General features: G+C 43.6%; 1 protein-coding gene across 3 annotated transcripts in view; it reads right to left on the reverse strand.

The window, feature by feature from the left end:
- The window catches only part of OMA1 (OMA1 zinc metallopeptidase), an 80,325-nt gene extending 77,473 nt beyond the window's left edge, over positions 1-2,852 (reverse strand). Inside the window, exon 1 of one of the 3 annotated variants that reach the window (XM_086717118.1) lies at positions 2,756-2,852. The gene's annotated coding sequence lies outside the window, so the exon portion shown is untranslated. Of the gene's footprint in view, positions 1-2,662; positions 2,684-2,755 lie in introns of those variants that run through there. The other 2 variants (XM_025912483.2, XM_086717117.1) reach the window with 2 other exon arrangements.
- Between the last annotated feature and the right edge of the window lie 19,607 nt (positions 2,853-22,459).

A 22,459-nucleotide genomic window follows, 5' to 3' on the forward strand; every position in this document is an offset into this window, starting at 1 on the left:
CAGATGTGTAAACCAGCACTGCACAACAGAAACTTCTGCAATCATAGAAATGTGTCTTCATTGTCCAATGTGCTAACTTCTACCTATGGCTACTGAGCACTTGAAATGTGGCTGGTGTGACTGAGCAAAAGAATGTTTTAGTGTTCATTTATTTATTGTAAGAGAGAGAGCGCGCACTCATGCCTGAGCAGGGAAGGGGCAGAGGGAGTGAGAGAGAGAATCCCCAGTAGGCTCTGCGTTGACAACAAGGAACCCAACGCAGGGCTCAAACCTATGAACCATGAGATCATGACCTAAGCCGAAACCAGATGCTCGACCAAACTGAGGCACCCAGACACCCCTTTAGTTCATTTTAGCTCATCTAAAACAAAATGGCCATAGGTGACTAGTGGCTATTGTATTAGCCACAGTGCTAGTCTGTAGAGTCCAGGCAAAGCCATCCTGACATAAATGCAGATTCACGCCTATCTAAAGAAGATGCAACAAGTGTAATGGAATTTGAACTTAGTGTTACCAAACAGTTCAATGTTTTCAAGAAAAGCAAGCAATTCAAACTTTATGTGGAAGTTAGCAGTTTTAAAATGCTGGCAACCAACTTAAAACAAAAAACAAACAAAGCTTATTAACCACCTTGACCAAACCAACATACACAAGACCCCATTCAGTTTTCCATCTAAATGATGTCATTCATTCATTAAATATTTAATGAGCGCGTCCTACATACCGTATCATACCATTCTGGATGCTGGAGATAACCACAAAAAAAGAGACAAAAATCTCTGCCCAATTTGCAGCAACAGTAATGCTGCAATATGCTAACATACACAAATACAAATAAATCTAAAGCAACACATAGCAAACTATTCATAGTGGTTATTTTGAGTCACTGTAAAGGATTTTCATCTCACGTATTTCTGTGCTGTTCAAATTTTTACCAGGTGTATTATTTTGTAAGCCCCAAAACTAACAACTATTTTTGTAATTCCCAACGGTTTCCGTGGGCTTCAATAAACTCCTGCATATGAAAGACCAGGCCTCTCCTAATGCCACCTCCTACCATTTCTCCAGCCACCTTCCCCGGCTGTCCTTCACCCATTCCTAAGCTCCAGACCCATTGATTTACTTACACCCCTCAGAAAACCTCTCATCTCTAATATCTATGCGCATCAATTGCACGGCTTAGCTCTGCGATTATAGCAAGCAAAGTCTTGCTCATCTCTCATGACTTATGTGAAATTAAAAAAAAAAATTCTGACACAGAAGGTACAAGCAAAAGCCCCAAACATTACATGAACATAAGTAAAAACATTATCACTGACATCACTGACAATAAACTGTCATTTAGAACAGAAATGGAGCCTGATATTTTGCAATCCCTGGCTTATCCTTGAGAAATGGTTAAAAAAAAAAAATTGGGGGAAGAAACCTATTTATACATTTCACAGAGCCAACGCTAGACTACACAGAGCCTAAGAAGGATTCAGGGCTGGCCTATCCTCTTCAAAGAACTAGAGAAGGTCAACAAACAAGGCTGGCAAACTTCAAGGATTACTAAATTAATGATGTGAGAAAATTAAGCAATTTGGATGGTTAGCCTCTAAGACCATTTCAGATCCTTAATTCTTTAAGTACCATCTCAGAATGAGCAAGTACAGCACTCACTGGCACTCACAGCTGAAGCCTGTAAGACAGTTTTAACAACTCTGCTGAAAATGACTATTTCTTCCCTGGTTTCTATGGAAACAGCCGTCAGGTTGGCAAAAATAGGACATGTACTTTAAAATAATCATTCAAGCAAAGTACACACATGATGGAAGACTTAAAAAAAAAATAAATTGGAAGGCAACAGGCTTGGTTCTTAAGCTTCCAAATGTCAGACTGCATGCACCCCGTCACCACGGCTGAGATGATGGATATACACCCGCTGCATTTCAGCGAGGGATACACGGTACTGGTTGGGGTCCCTACGGTGGATCAATCCCTGAATTCCAAATGAGGCCTTACGTCGCCCCGGACTAAAATTGCTCATTGAGGACTGCATGGCACAATAAAACTGTTGCTCAGCTTTACACAGGCAAGTGACATTATTTAAAGAGTATAAAAAGCTCTTTTTGTAAACAAGTTTATGAAGAAAGTATCAAAACGCCTTTGCACTGGTTACACGGGAAATGTTGGGTTCTTCATTGCAGGGTTTAGGTAGGAAAACTTATGTTGTCTACTTTAAGAGTGAGGAGGAAAGAGAGGGACTGCCTCTCAAGTTGCTGTAGGCGGTTGGAAGCGGTTTTGCACGGGTGAAGGTGTCGAAGTGAGGCACACCGTGCCGTCCGTGTTAATAAGAAATACTACTTTAAAAAAGGAGCTGCCAAAGAGAAAGGATGAGGGGAGAGGGAGGTATCTTCTCGGAAACCACATCCACCTGCTAACTAGCAACTTCCCGGCCGGCAGAGTAGCACCCTGGGGTCCCTGCACTCCACGCCGGGAGCGGGGGGGGGGGGGGGGGGGGGGGGTTGAGACACAACTCTCCCGTACCCCTTTTCCACTCACCCCTCTCCCCCGGGTCTCCCCAACCCTCCCCCAGACACACCCGGCGCCCCTCCGTCCCTTCCCCCCAGGCCTCGCCACCCCACTCCCCTCCCCGTGCTCACAGGACTCCGCCCCTCACCCCGGCGCCCCTCGAAGCTCTCGCACTCTGCCCCCACCCCTGGGCCCGGCCCAACTCGTAAAAGGGGGACAAAGACATCCCCACAGGACAGACCCTAGGAGTGGCGAAAGCGAAGACGACTCTTCAGACCGGCCCTTTGCGCAAGCGCGTACCCCATCCAGAAGCCCCGCCTCCTTACTTCCTGCCCTCTGCCCGGTCCTTGGCGCCTTTTGCTCCGCCCACAGCGGGCAGTCTACACACCCGCCCAAAATCTTCCTTCCCGAGGGCCGCCGACCAGGAGCGGACCGTGGCGCTCTCACGCCCCCGTGTGGCTAGAGGAGGGACGTGGCTGCGGGCTGTGCTGTTTGCCTGGCACGTCTTCTTCACTTATGTCCTTGGAACCTGATTTGGCTCCTCTAAAGAATGATCCAGGCAAGGCTGTGACCGCTGAAGATTCTAAGGCAGTGCTAGCCAAAAGAAAAGAGATTCTGGAGGGTTTCTGGAGCCCAAAGACTAAGGTTTCTTGGTTTTAAAGTTGCAGTGCTAGAAGCAGTCTTTGGAGTGTGAGAATTTTGCTTTCACCTGACTTTCTGGAATGGCACAGTTTAAGAAAAATGAAGCATAACCTGAAGCATCTAGAAGTTCACTGAAAAGAGCTGGCTACAAAACAATGGGTATGGTATGTCTCATTTATGCCACCAAAAAATATTTATCCAGCACCAAGTGCATCTTTCACGGAGCTTGTATCACAGTGAGGAGATCTAGGCAATAAGCAAGCAAACAAGCAAATAAACATGGTATCAGATAGTGGTATGATTCTGTATTAGTTTGTGATATTTATATTCTCTGCACAATGAAAAACATCTTAAAACATATAAACACTATGAACAATTTTACGTGTCGCTTTTACGGGATTATAAGCAATGTTTTCTTTCACCTTGCTTATTTGTGTTTTATAATTTGCCTTTTACTTTGAAGGAACTATCCTGGCAGATCCCTGACCACTGGTTCCCTAACAACTCAAGTGACAGGTCTCTGAATCTTCATGGGTTTATGTGAAGTGCGTGTATCTTTCCAAGGTCTCCAATGTACTAGCTATCTCTTGCTCAGCATGCCTGATTAGCATGCTGTTATCAGTATAACAGATAGGGTTATACTATTAGCATGCTGTTATCAATAGAACAGATAGGCTCTCTGGGATGTCCAGGTGGTCCCGATCCTTTTGGACTGTGTTATGACAGATCGCAGAGATGGCACAATGACTATAATCAAGTCTACTACATGATTACATCTTCAGTTGTCTATAAACCATTCTCCTGGTTTCTGAAGTGGCCAGACTGGCAAATTAAATGGAGACATGACAGGGACAACTACTCTGTATCTATTAGGTCTTTAATGGTGGCATTAATCTCTACCATCATCATCCTAGCCCCTTGGATGAAATATTGGTTCTTATTTATTATCTCAACTCGGTAAGGAAGGGACAGTTTTAGTGGCTTTCACCTGGTTTTCCTCACCATGAGAACTCAAGGCCAAAGACCTAATGTGGAGCTTGCTCTCAATATATACTCCCAATTATGCACTCAGGGACTGAGGAAAGACTAGTGGATAGGTCCACGCTCCCGTGGACTCATTGTAAACTGGATATTATACAGACCTGTGCTCATTACCTGACCCCCAGAAGTCCCCACTCTTAAAAAGAGGCCATGATAACACTTTGAGTTTCTGGGCAACAAGATCCTCTGGACTCTGCAAAATTTCTGGGTACTTCTCTTTCCCTAACATATAGTTGGCTGTGAAAATGGCCATAGGCCACAGAGTAATCATTGCAGTAATATCTGTTTCTGTGTTGCAAGGTTCTTCTTCTTAGGGAATGGATTCTTCTCAGTCAATGGATTCTGTGGTCCAGGTCTGAAGATTGACTCAGATCTGAGAACTGTACAGGAAGTGCGACTTTTGTATTAAGGCAACCACCCTCAGACCCCTCTTCTGCCATTCTTGCCTTCTTCTGGTTATAGATATCAAGCAGCACCCTATTGGCTGCCCATCTATTTTTCCCCTATGGACACCTTGTACTATTAAATACCTTCACAGCACCTGAGGGTCAAGTACCCATGCAGCCCCTCTTAACTTGCCAGCTATTATAGTAATTACAGCCTCCAGGCTTCTGGTGGTTAAAGTCACCACCTAGCTTCTATCACTTCGGGATGCTATCATTACCCTAGAGATTACCCTAGCCCCCTCTGAACTTCTTAGTGATGCTGGTATTTCTCTCACTAGTGCATTTCCCATTGCCATTGAGTATGGCCTGTCCTTTGGACCTCCTGTGGAGCATAACCCTCTGTCTGACCTTTTGATTCCACACAATAAATCCTTCGAGCAAGCTCACTTCCCTCAGGACCTCTTTTCTTCCCCTACAGTCTGCTAGGGCAATTCAGCTGCCTTCTTCCCTGGAGACTTCCCTTGACTGAAGTTGATATAACCGGCCTCATCAAAGAATATGCCTTCTCCCCAGGAAACAGCATGCATTCAGTGACTGATGTTTTTTATTTTTATTTTTTTAATTTTTCCTTTCCTATTTGAGTGTGTGTGTGTGTGTGTGTGTGTGTGTGTGAGAGTGAGAGAGAGAGAGAGAGAGAGAGAATCTCAAGCAGGCTCCATACTCAGTGTGGAGCCCAGTGTGATCCCACCCTGGATGGGATCATGACCTGAGCCGAAATCACGAGTTGGATGTTAACCGACTGAGACACCCAAGTGGCCGCAGTGACTGATTAATTTAGGAGATATAAAGGCCTGGCCCCTGTGCCTCAATTGAGGACAACCCCATAAGGCCACCCCAGCTCCAGAGCTCTCCCTAGGATTGGTAAGAAGAACCACTTCTCCCTCTGCCCAGGCCTCTGTCCCTTATTCACTTGTAGGTGTTGTCCCTGAGGACCCCTCCACTGCACCCCAAAAACCCTGAACACAGAGACTCAGAGTCTGTTTCCAGGGAACCCAACCCAAGGTAACTCGGGTTTTCTCCAGAAGTGGAAGCTGCTTGGATACAGAAAGACTTTCATTTATACCTCCCAGAGGAAGTACCAGAAGCTGAATACTCAGTAACTCTGAAGAATTGTGAGGCTTGGCTTGTGTTAGAACCGGGTGTAGACAGAAAGAAGCTCAACAGATAGCACAACTCTGCTGATCTCAGTTCAAGTTGAGAGCCACACAAGATGGCCACAGGACTTGAGAAGGGTCACAAGTTTGGTAGGCTGTAATGGACAGGTGGTTCCTTGACTGAAGTGGCCTTTCATTTTTCTTGAACATGTGCCAGGCATGACTGTTCCAGATGTTGGAAATGACTGGTTCTGGGTCTGAAGTCACCCAACATAGACAACTGCAGCAATATAGACAACTGCCTGTTCTACTCCAACAAAAAGTAGCTCAGCATTTTCTTCATCCATGGGCTTGACTGACTTTACTTTCTTCTCTCAGCCCAGCCTTTCTTCCCACAGAACATGAACAGACATGTCTTTAATTTCTTTTCCTTTTTTTTTTTTTTTTTTTTTTTGGCTTGAAAACAGTGGTCACACCAAGTTCTAGTGTGTTATTGCCACCTGAATTGTTATGCTCTAGCTCATTGAGTGGTCTCCCTGCCTTCACCTCATTCCTCTTGTCTAACCAGCAGCCACCTGGACCCAGGTCCTGAAGCTGAAGCCTAGATGATACAATGTGGGTCAACAACTCCAAGGCCACAGCTTGGACACAACCTTGCTCGCTGCCCTGGGATGAGTTTTCCAGAGATTCCAGTTGAGCACTTTTCTAAGAGTCAGCACAAACTATTACTCCTTTATTGCAAAAGTAAACCATTTTTTAAATATTTTTGAGAGAGAGCCAGAGCACAAGTGGGGTAGGGGCAGAGAGAGGGAGACACAGATTCCGAAGCAAGCTCCAGGCTCTGAGCTGTCAGCACAGAGCCTGACATGGGGCTCGAACCCACAAACCAGGAGATCATGACCTGAGCCGAAGTCGGACACTTCACCGACTGAACCAACCAGGCGCCCCAAAAGAAAACTATTAACACCAAGAAAATTGAAACAAAAAAGAGAAAAGTACCCTTAACCCACTACCCAAAGATAATTAATCACTGTTAACATTCGGATATGCCACTCTCTTGGAAGTCAAGATTAAAATTAAGTATTTAAAACTTGGATAGAATGAAAGGTTTCTCGCTGTCCTTTTAATGTGCAGTCCTTTGATTCTTAACCATGTAAACATTTTTCCATGCTTATATGCTTTTCGGATTTCTTCTTTGGCAAATCTCCTGTCCATGCCCTCAACCCATTTTTCTATAAAATATTCCTTATTATCTTATGGTCTTACAAAAGTACTTTACATAGTTAAGAATTGTCTGCCATTTGCGTAATAAACATTTCCCCTGCTTGGCATCTGTCTTTCAACTTTGTTAATTCGTGTATGCGGATATATGTACTTAAAAAAATTTTTGGTATAAACAAATCTCTCTGTCTTCTCATGGTGGTTTCTGCCTTTGAGATTTATTTACCGTCTGTCTCAAACCGAAGATTATATGTTTACCAATATTTTCTTCTGGTATTTGAGTTTGTTCTCTCTTAAATCTTCATCAGGAATTCATTTCAGTACAAGATCAGACAGAAGAATATAACCTACAATATTTTCTGAATTATCAGGCCAGTGGAGCTTTTACAAAAGACACCTGCAGGTGCTGTGCCCATGGGAGGATCACCAAGGTAACTGCTGTCCCAACAGTTTACTGAATAACCCATCTTGTCCTGACTGACTTGAAGCGTCACTTTTGGTATATACTAAATCCTCTGCTTCTGGGCTTTTCTCTTTTGTTCCTTTGTCTGTTCTGGCAGTAGTGCGTGGTTCTAATTTTACCGTACAGATTTTATTTTCAAATATTTTCTGGCTCCTCCTAATACACTTGACCTTCAGGATGGACTTTTGGAATAACTTTTCAAGTCCTCCCCACCAAAAAAATGCACTGGGACTTTAATTCTGTTATTGCTGTTTTTAAACTTAGATTAATTAAGGGGCACCTGGGTGGCTCAGTGGGTTGAGCATCTGACTTCGCTCAGGTCATGATCTCAAGGTTCGTGAGTTCAAGCCCCGCGTCGGGCTCTGCTGACAGCTCAGAGCCTGGAGCCTCTTCAGATTCTGTGTCTCCCTCTCTCTCTCCCCCTCCCCCACTTATGCTCTGTCTCTCAAAATATGAATAAACGTTAAAAAATTTTCTAATAAATAAACAAACAAACTTAGATTAATTTTGAGGAATTTTATTCTTTTGCAAGGTTGACTCTATCAATCCAGGAAACTTGACATGTGTCTCCATTTACCCAGGTCTTCTTTTATGTCCCTCCATAAAGTTTTATAGTCTTCTTATATGGGTCAAAGCAGTATATTTTTTAAAGGAACTATAAACTTTGACTCCTTAGGATTATAAAATCTCCAAACTGGAAGGGACTTAAAAACCATCTTGTCACCCCACCCAATCTGTTGCTGAGCCCACCTCTTGAACAACCAAAGTTACAGGATGAATTTTCGTGTTGTTGTTTTTTTTTTAATATAATGACATCATATTATATGTATTGTCTGTGCCTTCCAGTTTATCACTTGAACAACAGGTCTTGGAAAAAGTTCTGACCAACGTATATAGATCACCTTAATCCATTTTAATCACTGCATGGTGTTCTATGGAAATGATATTGCATCATTTAATTTATCACCCCGCTGTCCCTCGACATTTAAGCTATCCCTGTCATTTTGCTGTTACAAATATCTCAGCTTACAACCTTGAACCCTTACTAAAATCAAAGTCCTCGAAATTCTAGAGCACAAGACCAGTGCCTGCAAAGTCCCCCCTCCTCAAACTCACCACTAGGTGGCACAACGCCTGTTCAAAGAAAGTCTGACTTCCCGATGTCCTTAGATTCTGTTCAACAAACGTTTATTGAACATGCATTATACAGTAGGCACTGGAATTTTTTAATACACTAATTTCAATAAAATAAACAAGTTCACTAATTCAAAATCACTTACGGAATGCACACTGCGTGCCTGGCACTGTGTTTGTCTGGAGAGTCCAGGGGAAAACTAACAATCCCCTGCTATTCTAAACTCCAACAACTCTCAAAATAAAACAGGAGTCATTGCAACATGGTACCCACTTATTTCTAAGCCCCAGGCGAGTCCACACAGTAGGCCAAAAGACCAGGACAGCAGATTCTCAAATAATTTGGACAATCACTTAAATGTGTCGTGAGATTTCCACACTTGACGTTCCCAGGCTCTTGCACATGCCATGTTTTCTGTGTGGAAGACTAATTTGGTGTTCCTTCAGAAGGACACCCTGAGACAAGGAATCAGATGCAATCATTCATTTGGGAAGTGATCCCAGGCAGCACCAGTTGGGGAGCAGAGAAGTGAGACAGGGAAGGAAAGGAAGCCAATAAATGATGCATTAACAAACGAGTTACAACTGGGGGCAGATGGAGAGAGTCCCTCTGATGAATGTGGGAAGACCGTGTAACACACACCTCAGAGTTTCCAAACAGAGGGATGAAGTTGCTGGTCTATTTATCCACTAACTCCAGCTACTCATTGGTTGAGGGCTGTCCTGGGGATGATTAATTCTCTAGCACTTCCAGCCTCCTTCATGTGCTCCTGGAAGCTCAGAAAAAGCCTCCAGCAAAGGGATTCAGACGCTGACAGCTGCAAGCTGAACCAGCATGTGCAGAAATATGGGCCAGGCACCAACATGCCAGTAGGTATGAGTGGGCACCAGTAGCATCTGCTACAAATGCCTTTTCTGCTGTCACCTGGCTAATTTATTCTTCAAAACACAGGGCAGTAGTCGCCCACTCTGGCAAGTCTTGTATGCATCTGCACCAGGCCTGGTGACTTGTCCCACTTTTCTGTGCACCAGGAGCATTTTGTGCTCATGTCATTCCTACTAAGACTATAAGTGGTAGCTCTGAGACCCAGGTTGGCCCACTCTAAATCCCAGAACAAAATCACTAACATGCTTCCATACAAGTGAGCTCCTTGGCTTGTAGATCCATGACTCCAATCTCTGCCCCTGTCTCCATGTCATGATCTGCTCTGTGTTTCTGTGCGTCCTCTCTTTTTATAAGGACACCCACCGGTCATTAAATTGGGGGCCCACCCTAAGTCCAGAATAATGGCCTCTCAAGATCTTCAGCTTAGGGGCGCCTGGGTAGCTCAGTTGGTTAAGCATCCAACTCTTGATTTTAGCTCAGGTCATGATCTCAGGGGCATGAGATCTCTTCCGGGGTGCCTGGGTGGCTCAGTTGGTTAAGCGACCGACTTCGGCTCAGGTCATGATCTCGCAGTTTGTGAGTTCGAGCCCCGCGTCGGGCTCTGTGCTGACAGCCTGGAGCCTGCTTCGTATTCTGTGTCTCCCTCTCTCTCTGCCCCTCCCCTGCTCATGCTCTGTCTCTCTCTGTCTCTCAATAATAAACATTAAAAAAAAAATTAAAAAAAAAAAAGGTTGTCTCTCTTCCTCTGCCCCACTTCCCCACTCACATGCTCTCTTTATTTATAAATAAATATCCTCAGCTTAATTAACAACTACAACAATTCTATTTCCAAAGGAAAGTTAAAGGAGATAACTTTCCTTTGGGGCCCTTAAATTAGGAGAATATAGGACTGGAACGATTGGTGGCCATCTTGCCCATGATGTGGACAAAGCTGGCCTAAAAAACAAAGCCAACCCAGAAGCAGAATAAAGATATGAAGAGAGAAATAGAAACCTGACATTAGTTGAGCCCTTGGATCCAGCCATACCTGAAGCTAACATCTCCCCTTCTCACTTTCCAGTTACGAGTCAACAAATTTCTTTTGCTTACACTAGTTTGAGTTGTTAACACTTGCAACTGGAACAGTCCTTGCTGATACACTCCAGTGTTGCACATCTGCTGTCTCTCTCGATCCATTTTCCCTCCCTCTTGTTCTCATACCTGACAAATCCCTATTTATCCCCAGGTCTCAGTTCAAGTAGAACTTCCTCAAGCAGATCTTCCCTAAACTGACACCCACCTCCACCCCAGATTCCATCAGTTTTCCCTAATGGATGTTGTCATAGCCCCGTCCTCCTTTCTCATAATAATCATCCCACATTATTGCAATTGCCTTTGTATTGATCCTCCTGTCCCCAAATCACTAATGCAACACAGTCATGAAATATAGTCAGTGGCTAATGTCTAGTCACTCACAACTTAGAATATTCATTTGTTTTCTGAAAAGTATAGTAAAATAAACAATGACCAAGCCTAACTATTTCTGTGTGGCTACTAGACAGTTGTTTAATATGTCCTGATTAATTTTTAGTATATAAGCCAGTAATTGCTTTTACTTAGGATTTCTTAATGAAATAATAATAATACATTTTTAAACTCCCCACGCTGATCAAAGAGAATAATTAGAAGAGGATAATTATACTCATGAAGGATGAAAATTATTGCTTTAATAGTATTTAGTGGTCTGATTAGACTAAATAAAGGAAGAACCCAGTTTGCCAGTTCTTTAAGCATTTTCTGAAGATCTGAGTTAAAGTCTAAATAATACAGCACCACAAACTGCCCTTCGTTTAAATAATTTCTGCATTTTTTCCTTGATTATTAAAACCAGTTATAATCATTGTGGAAAAGTTAGGAAATACATAAAAGCATAGCTGGAGACAACAGAAAGCTCTATTATCCCCATCAATGAATATTTGCATTTTATTTCTGTGTGCATCCATAACCAGACACCAGCTCAGATCCTGGCTCTTACCCCCAAGGAAGCTCCTGCTCTTACCTTAAGCTCCTGCTCTTACCTTACGCTCCTCTGGGGTTCCTGATTTCACTTCTCATGGTCCTTTATCCCGCAGAAACAAAGAAATGCCTTTTCCTTCTTGATTTCCACACAAATGACACTGCCCATACAGCACACTTTCACGGCCAATTTGTACTGAAAATTTGGCAGTAAAGGCAAGGAGGAAATTCACATCACAGGTCCATAAGCATCATTCATTCATTCATTCATTCATTCAGCAGAAATAGCCTTTTAAAAAAATGGAATATTAGAATTCCCTTTTCTCAGTCAAGTCACAACTAGGGGTTCTGTGCTGGGTTAAATAGTATCCCCCCCCCACACCCCTCAAAATCATGTCCACCTAGAACCTGTGAATGTGACCCTATTAGGAAAAAGGGTCTTTGCAGATGTAATCAAGTCAAAATGAAGTTTCACTAGATTAGCGTGGGTCCTAATCCAATGACTGGTGTTTTACAAGAAGAAGGAAATTGGGGAAGGACCCCCTCGGGAAGGAGGCCGAGGTTGCAATTTTGGTGCCACAGGCCAGGGAATACCGAGGACTGCTGGCAACCACAGCAAGCTAGACAATGCTTTCCTAGAGCCTTCAGAGAGAACACCACCCTGCTGACACCTTGACTCTGAACTTCAAGCCTCCAAAGCTATGAGAAATAATTGTTTTCTGTTATTTGAAGCCACCAAATTTGTTGTGCTTAATCCTGGCAGCTCCAGGAAACTAACAGAGGCTCCAACCCCTGGCCAAGGGATCCTTTCTCTGCCCCCACCCCCACCCCCTCCTCCCCCCACTGCCCCCCCCCCCCCCAGCGTCCACCCAATGCCAAAAAATTCCTTCTTGCTTCTGGATGCAAAGCAATTTAGGTTATTTTGCTCTTCCCCCAAGCAAGGGCCCTTCCTTTGCATATCCAAAGGCCCATTCTTGGCTTCCACTAAAGGCCTGGGGCCAGGGAGGACTTCCCTTTCTTCTGCTCAGCAGCTGTTCCAAGAAAACTGAGTGAAAGATTGATCCCGACCCTGATAAAAATTATACCATTCTGAAGATTAAAAAAAAAAAAGAAGGAAAAAAGGAAAAGGAAAGCAGTTATGGTCAGCTTTGATGTAAAACAGCAAATTGTGCATATAAAGTAACAAATCCCATTTTTGTTTTTTAAAATGGAGTGGGGGGCACCTGGGTGGTTCAGTGACTTGAGTGTCTGACTTTGGTTCAGGTCATGATCCCATGGTTCGTGGGTTCCAGCGCCGCGCTGGGCTCTGTGCTGTCAGAGCCTGGAGCCTGCCTCGGATTCTGTGTTTCCCTCTCTTTCTCTCAAAAATAAATACACATTAAAAAAATTTTTTTTTTAATTAAATAAAACAGAGTGGGATCATTATATAATTATGTTATTCTTCCCCGGCCCCATATTAGAAAGTCCTCAAGGGTTATACTATAATTTGTACAGATCCACAATCCCTTATCTTCAAATCCAAATTACTCTGAAAACCAAATGCTGTTTTGAACGTTTGGTGCCAGCTCATGTGGCAGTAAAGCTGACCTGAAGTGGCCTACGGCTATTTACGGTCTATTTATACCAATTAGTGTGACTATAAATAAGTTTCATGGCAGAAACCTGTCTCTGTTGAGGATGCTGCCGCAGACCCTACTGAGGGGGCTAGATAACATGTACCAAGTTCTCCTAAAAACCCAAGATTCTGAATTGGGCAACATTCTCTCGAGGAGTTGTGGACCTGTATGACCATCCCCCTGCTGTTGGATATTTGGGCTCCTTTCAGCGTTTTGTTATTATAAGTTTTCTGCTGCAGGAGAGAGATCTTATCTGTGAAACTTTGTGTGCATCACTATTTACCTCCCCAACATAAATTCCTTGGCATGGAATTAGGAAATCAAAGAAAATAAACACTTTTAAGGTCCTTGGTGGATATTACCAGCTTGTTTTCCAGAAAGGTTATACAATGAACACGTTTCTCACCAGCACTGAATAAGACCCGTTGTATCAATTTCACAGAGAAGAATTTTTATCCCACTTTGCTTTGAAGTGCGGTAATTACTGGTGATGTTAGATATATTTTTAAAAGATGTTTATTATCGGGGCACCTGGCTGGCTTAGTCGGAGGAGCATGTGACTCTTGATCTCAGGGTCTTGAGTTTGAATCCCCACGTTGGGTGTAGAGATTACTTAAATATATAAAACTCAAGAAACAAACAAACAAAAAAAGATGGTTATTATCATTTCTAGTTCTTCTTCCGGAATTGTCTATTCGGGACCGTTGCCCATTTCCTACTGAAGTCAGGACCATCTCATAAGGTTGTTCTGTGTATGAACTGCACCAAGACAAACAGGGTGCATGGCTAAAATCAAGTCTGACTCCAATCATCTACCTACCTGTGCACCCTCAACTGAGGGACACTTTTTCCTTCTTACAAAGGCTCCTGCATACTTGTGTACTTGGCAAGCCTGCACTACAAGACTGGGTCCAACTACATGGGGTGTCTTTTTCTAATTTATCTGCCCAGAGAGAGGAGCCCTTTTTAATTTGCACAAAGGTACCTAGCTAAGGCCTTGATTAGATCATTGTTTTTCTAATCAATTTGTCTCAGTTCTTTATATAGTAAAGCTATTAACTTTTCACATATTATTTTGTGCTGTATTTTCCTTGCTTATTATTTTGTATTTGTTCCACTCATAAATTATTCAAATGCATTCCATATTGCTTTTCATTAACAAAAGCTTCATGGAGTTCTAAGTGGCTTTCTTTCTCTTCCTTTTGCGACTGAGTATTATTTTGAGTGGTGAGATATGGGAAGAAGCATAGGAAATTTACCTCCTTGAATGGTTAATCCCTGATGTCGAAGGCCAGAACTAGCCATTCGGGGGAACATCTATACCCACCTCATCTATCCAGCCATTTAATCAGTATTAATTATTGAGCATTAAATACTGAGCACCTGCTATGTTCCACGAACTGTGCTAGAATTTGAAAATGCAGAGGTGAATAAATAAAAAGAAACAGCTCTTTCTTTCATGAACTTGCATTGGACACTGTGTATTCAAGTTTAAAGTAACTATTAACATTAGCCAACATTTATGAGAGCTCACAGTGTGGCAGGCACTAGCTTAAGTACTCACATGTACTAGCGTATTTACTTATCTCACCAACCCTTTGAGGAGGTAGGTATACTAGTGTCCCCATTTTACAAGTGAGGAAACTGAGGCATGAGGAGTGTAAGTACCCAGATCCAAGATCACACACTGACAAGCAGCTTTGCCAGAAGTTGGACCCAGACGTCTCAGCCACCTGCCTTCCTACAGGACTCTTACAGATTGGTCACTTGAACTGCCTACTCCAACCCTCCCACCCTGTTCTCAGATGGTTGCCCCTAAACAGCAGGCAGTGGATGGACGATAATCACAAATGGCAGACACTCAAGTCTCTCGGTCTGGGGCTCTGCTCCTACCAACACCCTCCCCCTCCACGGGTCAGTGGCCCCCAACCTCTGACATGGCCTTGTCTCCTGGTGCCAATCTGGGCTTGTCCTTCTGTCTCCATTTCTAGTTTTGACCCTTCCTCGTTCCTTCTACAACTCATTCTCCTCTTTCTGCCCCTGAAGAGCTGGGGTCTTTGGAGGCACAGTGCTAGTTCTTTTCCCTTTTCAGTCTTTTACCTTTCCCTAGGCAACGGCATCCGGGTTTGTGGTTTTAAGTACCACTACCAGTGCCTTTCAAAACCTATATGCCGGTGCTTCCAGAATTCCCAGCTCCCGCCCATAAAACACCAGACATCTATACCCAACGCCTGGCTGAACCCAATATGTCTGAAAACGATCCTCACCAATTCACTCCCACCAAAGATGTTCTCACTGTGTCCTCTGCCACAGGGAACAAATGGTACCACCAACCAGTCACAAAGGACAGAAACCTGGGAACCATTCTTGATACCTCTCTCCTCCTTATCACCCCTATATTTGAATCCATTCCCAAGTCCTACTGATTCTGTATCCTAAGTATCCCTCCAAAACACCCACTTCTCTCCATCACCCCCACCATCCTATACACCTGCTCTCAGGCCAAACTATCTTTATCTCTCCGAGATTCTTTTTTTCTCGTCTTCTGTTGTTTCCTTTCCTCTACTCTCTCCTTTTTAGTCTGTTCTCCGTACTCCAGCCAGTGATCTTTTTAGAACACAATATGATTATGTCATCCCCTGAAAAATATTTTTTCAACAATTTCCCTATGCTCTTGTCTGGGGTGAAGTTGTGTCATTAGGGAGGAGGGGGGCCCTTTTCCTCCATGCAAAGGTTCTCACCAGCCCATATGCCAGTCCTTGCATGGCAGGGTTTAGTTCAACTAGAAAGGATGCCATTTTATGTCTGCACAGAGGGCATGCCCTTTGCTAATTTGCACAAAGGTGAAAATATTTAATAAACTTGAAAGGCCTTCCATAGTCTGTCCTTAGCCTACATCTCCGGCCTCATGTAGTACCACCTTCCCCTTGTTATCTATATCCTAGCCATGCTGTACTACTCTCAGGTACTCCCTGTGCTAAACCACACTCTCTGTGCTCCAGGACCTTTGCACATGCTGTTCTTTCCTACCAAAATGCTTCTCCTCACTCATAAATAGCATCTACTGTACCTTGCATCTCAGATTAAATGTCAATTCCTTAAGAATGTGACTCCTGCTAAGACTAGCTCAGAATTCTATACATGCTCGTTTTCTTTACAACACTTACCTCATTTTTAAATTGTGCCCTTACTTATGTGATTGTGGAGTTAATAAGTATCTTTGCCCCTTGCCTTTAAGTTCCACAAAGGCAAGAACTCTACCAGTCAGATTGTTGGTTGTAAGCAACAGAGACATTCTAATAGCAACATGCTCTACCCAACTGAGCTAACCGGCCAGGTGCTAAGAAACTGATTCTAGCTAAATTTAATGAAAAAAAAAATTATTGGGAGGATATGAGTAAGTTCACAGAGTCAACGGGAAGACTGGAGAACCAGATTCAGAAAATGGTAAGCAACTAAGGTTCGCTGGACAGTAGGAACATGGCCAAGGTCAAGCAATGAGACAGTCTGATGGAAACGCCCCACTGATGCTGCTACCAGTGGGTACACGGCAGCCATGGAACAGCTGTACACATTGCTGGGAGTAATTGAGCAGGTGGCCTGATGTACCTTCATGTCCTTTAGATCAGTGTCCAAGGCAGGAAGGTTCAATGGCTGTGCCTGGTCACATGCCGTATCCCACCAGCCAGGGAACAGGGTCATCGGGCCTCCCACTAAGATTCACAAAATGAGGTGCTTCTCCCATTTGAGAAGGTTGTGGGGATGCCAGGTAAATTGGAAAAAAAAACCTGACAAATGAACACCAGAGAAACCAAATCTGTTCAATTCATGATATATTCCCCCAATCAGCACAATATCTGACTTAAAATAAGACAAAAAATACTTGAAGGAATGAACGAGTGATCTACCCTCAGCATCCTTAAAGACACAGGTTGTCCAACTTGGGACTGTTTCAGGATAACCACCTACAGTCACTCAGGGTGTCTACAATGCAGGTATACCCAGAACCAGGCAAACTGGCCATTCAGTCAAGCTTATTTAGGCACGATCAGAAGACAAGAGCTCTGTGAGGTAGAATCAGTAGATATTATCAGACCCATTTGATGATGCCAATGTGAAGTTCAGGGAGGTGAACTACCACATTTAAGATCACCTAGCTGAGAAGAGAAAACCAAGACATAAAGTATAAACTTGCTGACCTAGTTGATACCTTCTATATCACATTGTGGTTCGATGGCATATAATAATGTGCTTCCCATCAAAATAGTTGGGTGGACAGAACATTCCCTCAAAGAGCATCAGCTAACAAGGGATTTGAGAGTGGTGGGTAGTACTAAGGAGACTGAGTCACATGCAGTGTGGGAGCCCTGAGTGCACAAGCCTTCTGAGGGTTAGCATGAACCAGCCAAGGGATTGGTGTCTCTGTCTTTTCCAAGGAGACATGATGCCATGCATTGGTAAGCTGCCTGCTGTTAATGTGTTCAAACCATCACTGCGTATCTTTTCTCTTTCCCTTCTCACCCATCTCGGTCTGGCCTCCTTGCACAGCGTGGATGTGAATTTGCCCCTAAATCGAGGACATACGGCTGTGTGGAACCTGGGGAGGCAGCTCTCCTGCCTTCAGTGTACCCTAGAAGTGAATGGGCTCAGCCCCCTCCCCCTCTCCCCCTCCCGACAATTCCTTCCTGAAGACTGTCATAAAAAAAAGCAATCAAGAAACGTCTAGTGGTATTTAGCAAAGACAGAATGGTTTCAGGAGGGAAATTACAGCTGGAAGATGTCCACCAGGGTTCTCTATTGGTTGTAAAAGAAATCAATTATGTTCCCAAACAGTCCTTGGAGGGATTCTATCTAGGTCCCTGAGACTAAGCGTCTTCACTACTTGGCATGGAGTGTGGGTCTCTACCCTGCAGTGTCATAGGGTAGGGTGTAGTGGTAAAACACAGACTCTAAGGAGGGGAGCCCTGGATTTGAACTCTAGCTGTGCTCCTTACCAGCGATGTCATTGCTGGAAAGTCTTTTTTTTTTTTTTTTTTTTTTTTTTTTTTTTTTTTTTGCTTTAGTTTCCTCATCAGTAAAACAGGAACAGCAAAACATACTTCATGTTCATGGAGTTATTGAGAAATAAATGAGAGCATCAGGATGAAAACACCGTAGGGCAGTGTTTGCCATGTCCTATGTGCTTAATAAATGGCAGCCATAGGTATCAGTTCAATTTGACACACTTTCCTGAGAGCTTATTAGTTGCCAGGCACCCTGGACAACCCAGTGTGGGTTATAGAAATAACTCCCCCAGAATCCCTTTTTCCCCTTGGAAAGGCTTGATTCAAAAAAAGGATAGAGGAGAGGGCCATGGGAGAAACAGCTCTTCTGTAACTAAACACAAAAATGCACCCTGCCTTACAATTCCACAGAGGCAAGATAGTATATTGGTTACGCACATGATTTGGGGGCCATCTTCTATGTGGTAGACAGAATAATGCCCCCCATCACCAAAGATGCCCACTCCTAATCCCCCAAACTTGTGAATATGTTACATTACATGGCAAAAAGGACTTTGCAGATGTGATTAAGGTTAGAGACCTAGAGAATGGGATAATCTAATCTGGCATTATGTGGGTAGACCCAGTCTAATCACAAGTCCTTGTGAATGGGGAACCTTGCCCAGAAGCGGCCAGAAAGAGATGAGACACGGTGGAAGAATGGTCAGAGGGATGTAGTGTGAGAATTCAGCTTGCCATTGCTTGCTGCAAAGAGGAAGGGTGGGACTATGAGCCAGGGAAAGCGGATTGCCACTACAGACTGGGGAAAGCCCTTACTTTACACTGCCAGTAAGAAAGCAGAGACCTGGGATCTACAACAGAAAAGGAAATGAATTCTGCCAACAACCTGAATAAACGGAAGATAAAATTTCCCCTGGCATCCCCAGAAAGGACCACAGCCCTGCAGGCAGCTTAATTTTTAGCCTACTGAGATTTATATAGGACTTCTGACCTGGAGAATTACCAGATAATGAATGTGTGTCAACACAGGAAATTAGCAAAAACTAATATGCTCTGGCTTGCAAATTTACAAATTGGGAGGCAGTACAGCACACTGGATTTGAGGGCCAATCTGCCCAGTTCTAATCCCAGAAGTGCCACTTACTAGATCTGTGACCACAGGCAAGTAATTTCACCTTCAGTGTCTTAATTTTTTCATCAGTTACACGAATAATAATACAGCCACTCAAACTAGCGAAAGAGTATGTTAAAGTAAAATAAAAGACTATTACAGAGACCTGTAATATAATTTCAAAAGCAAGACATTCATTTCCTTCTCATATCATAATAAAGGTGGGCCACTTGGCAAGGGCAGCTTTTTCTTTTTTTGTATATATAATTTATTGTCAAATTGGCACCCAACAGGTGTCCTCCTCAATGCCCATCACCCACTTTCCCCTCCCTCCCACCCCCCATCAACCCTCAGTTTGTTCTCAGTTTTTAAGAGTCTCTTATGGTTTGCCTCCTTCCCTCTCTGTAACTTTTTTTCCCCCTTTCCCCTCCCCCCCGGTCTTCTGTTAAGTTTCTCAGGATCCACATATGAGTGAAAACAAATGGTATCTGTCTTTCTCTGCCTGACTTATTTCAGTTAGCATAACACTCTCCAGTTCCATCCACGTTGCTACAAAAGGCCAGATTTCATTCTTTCTCATTTCCAAGTAGTATTCCATTGTATGTATAAACCACATCTTCTTTATCCATTAGTCAGTTGATGAACATTTAGGCCCTTTCCATAATTTGGCTAATGTTGAACATTGGGGTACAAGTGCCTTATGCCTCAGCACTCCTATATCCCTTGGGTAAATTCCTAGCATGCTATTGCTGGGTCATAGGGTAGATCTATTTTTCATTTTTTGAGCAACTTCCACATCTTTCCAGAGCAGCTGCACCAGTTTGCATTCCCACCAGCAGTGCAAGAGGGTTCCCGTTTCTCCACATCCTCTCCAGCATCTATAGTCTCCTGATTTGTTCATTTTAGCCACTCTGACCAGCGTGAGGTGGTATCTCAGTGTGGTTTTGATCTGTATTTCCCTGGTGAGGAGTGACATTGAGCATCTTTTCATGTGCCTGTTGGCCATCTAGGTATCTTCTTTATAAAAGTGTCTATTCATGTCTTCTGCCCATTTCTTCACTGGATTGTTTTTCGGGTGTGGAGTTTGGTGACTTTATAGATTTTGGATACTAGCCCTTTTATCTGATATACCAACCAGGTGGCCATGGCTCTGCCTTTGTAAATAGGTGACTTCCAAGGTTGCTCTAGCTCCCTAATAGTGGAAGTCCAGGGACAGAGACATCCCCTTAAGAAAGTACAATGGAAGTGCTATTCACATTGTTGGAGAGAGCTTAACCATTTCTAGTTATTTTTTCCCCAGGTTCTTGGGGGCCTTGCTGTCATTCTAACAAGAGTGATCACTTACAAATACATACTCAATTTTTCATGTCTTCTATCTAATCTTTAAATTTATTTAATGTTTATTTATTTTTGAGAGAGAGACAAGAGACAGAGTGCAAGCGGGGGAGGGGCAGAGAGAGAGAGAGAGAGAGAGAGAGAGAGACATAGAATCCGAAGCAGGCTCCAGGCTCTGAGCTGTCAGCACAGAGCCTGATGCAGGGCTTGAACTCACAGACCGCAAGATCATGACCTGAGCCGAAGTCAGTGCTCAACCGAGTTACCCAGGCGTCCTCTAATCTTTTTTTTTTTTTTTTTAAGTAAACCTATCCCCAACGTGGAGCTTCAACTCATGACCCTGAGGTCAAGAGTCGCATGCTCCACCAACTGAGCCAGCCAGGCGCCCCTCTTCTATCTAATCTATAAAATCAAGCATATTAGATAAGACTCTACCTATTTCACAAAGGCACCTGGCTGGCTCAGTCAGTTAAGCATCCAACTTCGGCTCAGATCACGATTTCACGATTTGTGGGTTCAAGAGCAGAGCCTGCTTGGGATTCTCTCTCTCTCCTGCTTGGGATTCTCTCTCTCTCCCCCTCTCTCTGCTCCTTCCATGTGCTCTCTCTCTCTCTCTTTCAAAATAAATAAATAACTTAAAAAAAAAAACACCTAAAATGGGAGTCTAAAAGACCACATAACTTCAAATCCCATACATTTTACACCTAACCAAAGTATCTCTCCCATTTAAGTGGTACCAAAAAGCTAAAGAACAACAGGACAATTTAAGAACAGAAATGATCCAGAAAACAATAAACAGGAGACTAACTAGGGAGACAAGTGGAGCAAACACTAGACAAGATAGAAATCCGAGTATTGGCGCTCTAGGGTAATGCTGCCACTATGTGCCTGACTTGGGAAAATCCATTCTCCTCTCTGGACCTCTATGTCTCCATCAGCAAAATGGAGTCGCGGATTCATTGATCCTTTTTCCAGCTCTGTGTGGTGATTCTATTTGGAAAACAGTGAAGCCAAAAATATGTGAGCAGGGGGAAAGGCTATGATTTTTCAAATCGCTCCAATTAAGGAAATAGCAAGAGTGGAGAAAGTCCCGGGACCCGAAACAAGGAAGCCAGATGAGCCTCCCACGGGGCTCACAAGACAAGCCGTGACCTGTTTGGTGAGCCACACCTGCTCCTCACATTCCTTCCAAGGGCAGTCCCAGGCCTGTGCACACATCAGTGAAGAGGAATTCTGAGGGGAACTCCTGGAGGTAGAGACTAAACCCCGGAATATAGCTAGTTCTAGATACTCCTGCCCTCAGCAGATGCAAGCTGAGTTTCAAAACATACGTGTGAGGGGTTCTTCCTTAACACAAGTGAAGAAGAAAGGTGTCTCAACCCGCTTGGTGCCTAGGAGAACAGCCTGGGCTAGGAAGCCAAAGACAAAAGTTCTCAACCCTGGCTTTAGCACACCGAGGATGTGTGATTCAGAGCTACCCAAGCTCTTTGGACCTCGGTTTTCTGTCACATGAAATGGATAAGGTCTATAGGAGAGGAGCAAATTTAAGATACCCTGAACTCTAAGTGCTCATATTGTTCCAGGCACTTTATCAATTACTGCCCTTAATCTTTGCATTGATGAAAGAGATCTGTAGTTTCATGCAACACAAAGGGAAACTGCAGAGAGGTAAGGGACTTACCTACTTACCTGCCTAGTGGAGAAGGATTCGAACTCAGGTTTGTCATCACTTGGGCTATTTCCAGGAAGCCCATGTCTCAAAGACGATTCATGTACAAAGTGCTTTTGTGAAGTATTAAGTGCAATAAAGTGCAAAGACTCTTAGTCCTGAATTAATGCAGAAATTTAGAAATTATCCAGAAGGGACAGTCTATGAAGAAATTGGCATTTTCAGGGCTTTTTCCTTTGTTTAGCCGCCCACTCAACCCTCAATCTGTTTATTTTGTAGGCAGTCAGGT

This window comes from Puma concolor, chromosome C1 (genome assembly GCF_028749965.1).
Source record: "Puma concolor isolate L17-30 chromosome C1, mPumCon1.1.hap2, whole genome shotgun sequence".
Lineage (NCBI taxonomy): Eukaryota > Metazoa > Chordata > Mammalia > Carnivora > Felidae > Puma > Puma concolor.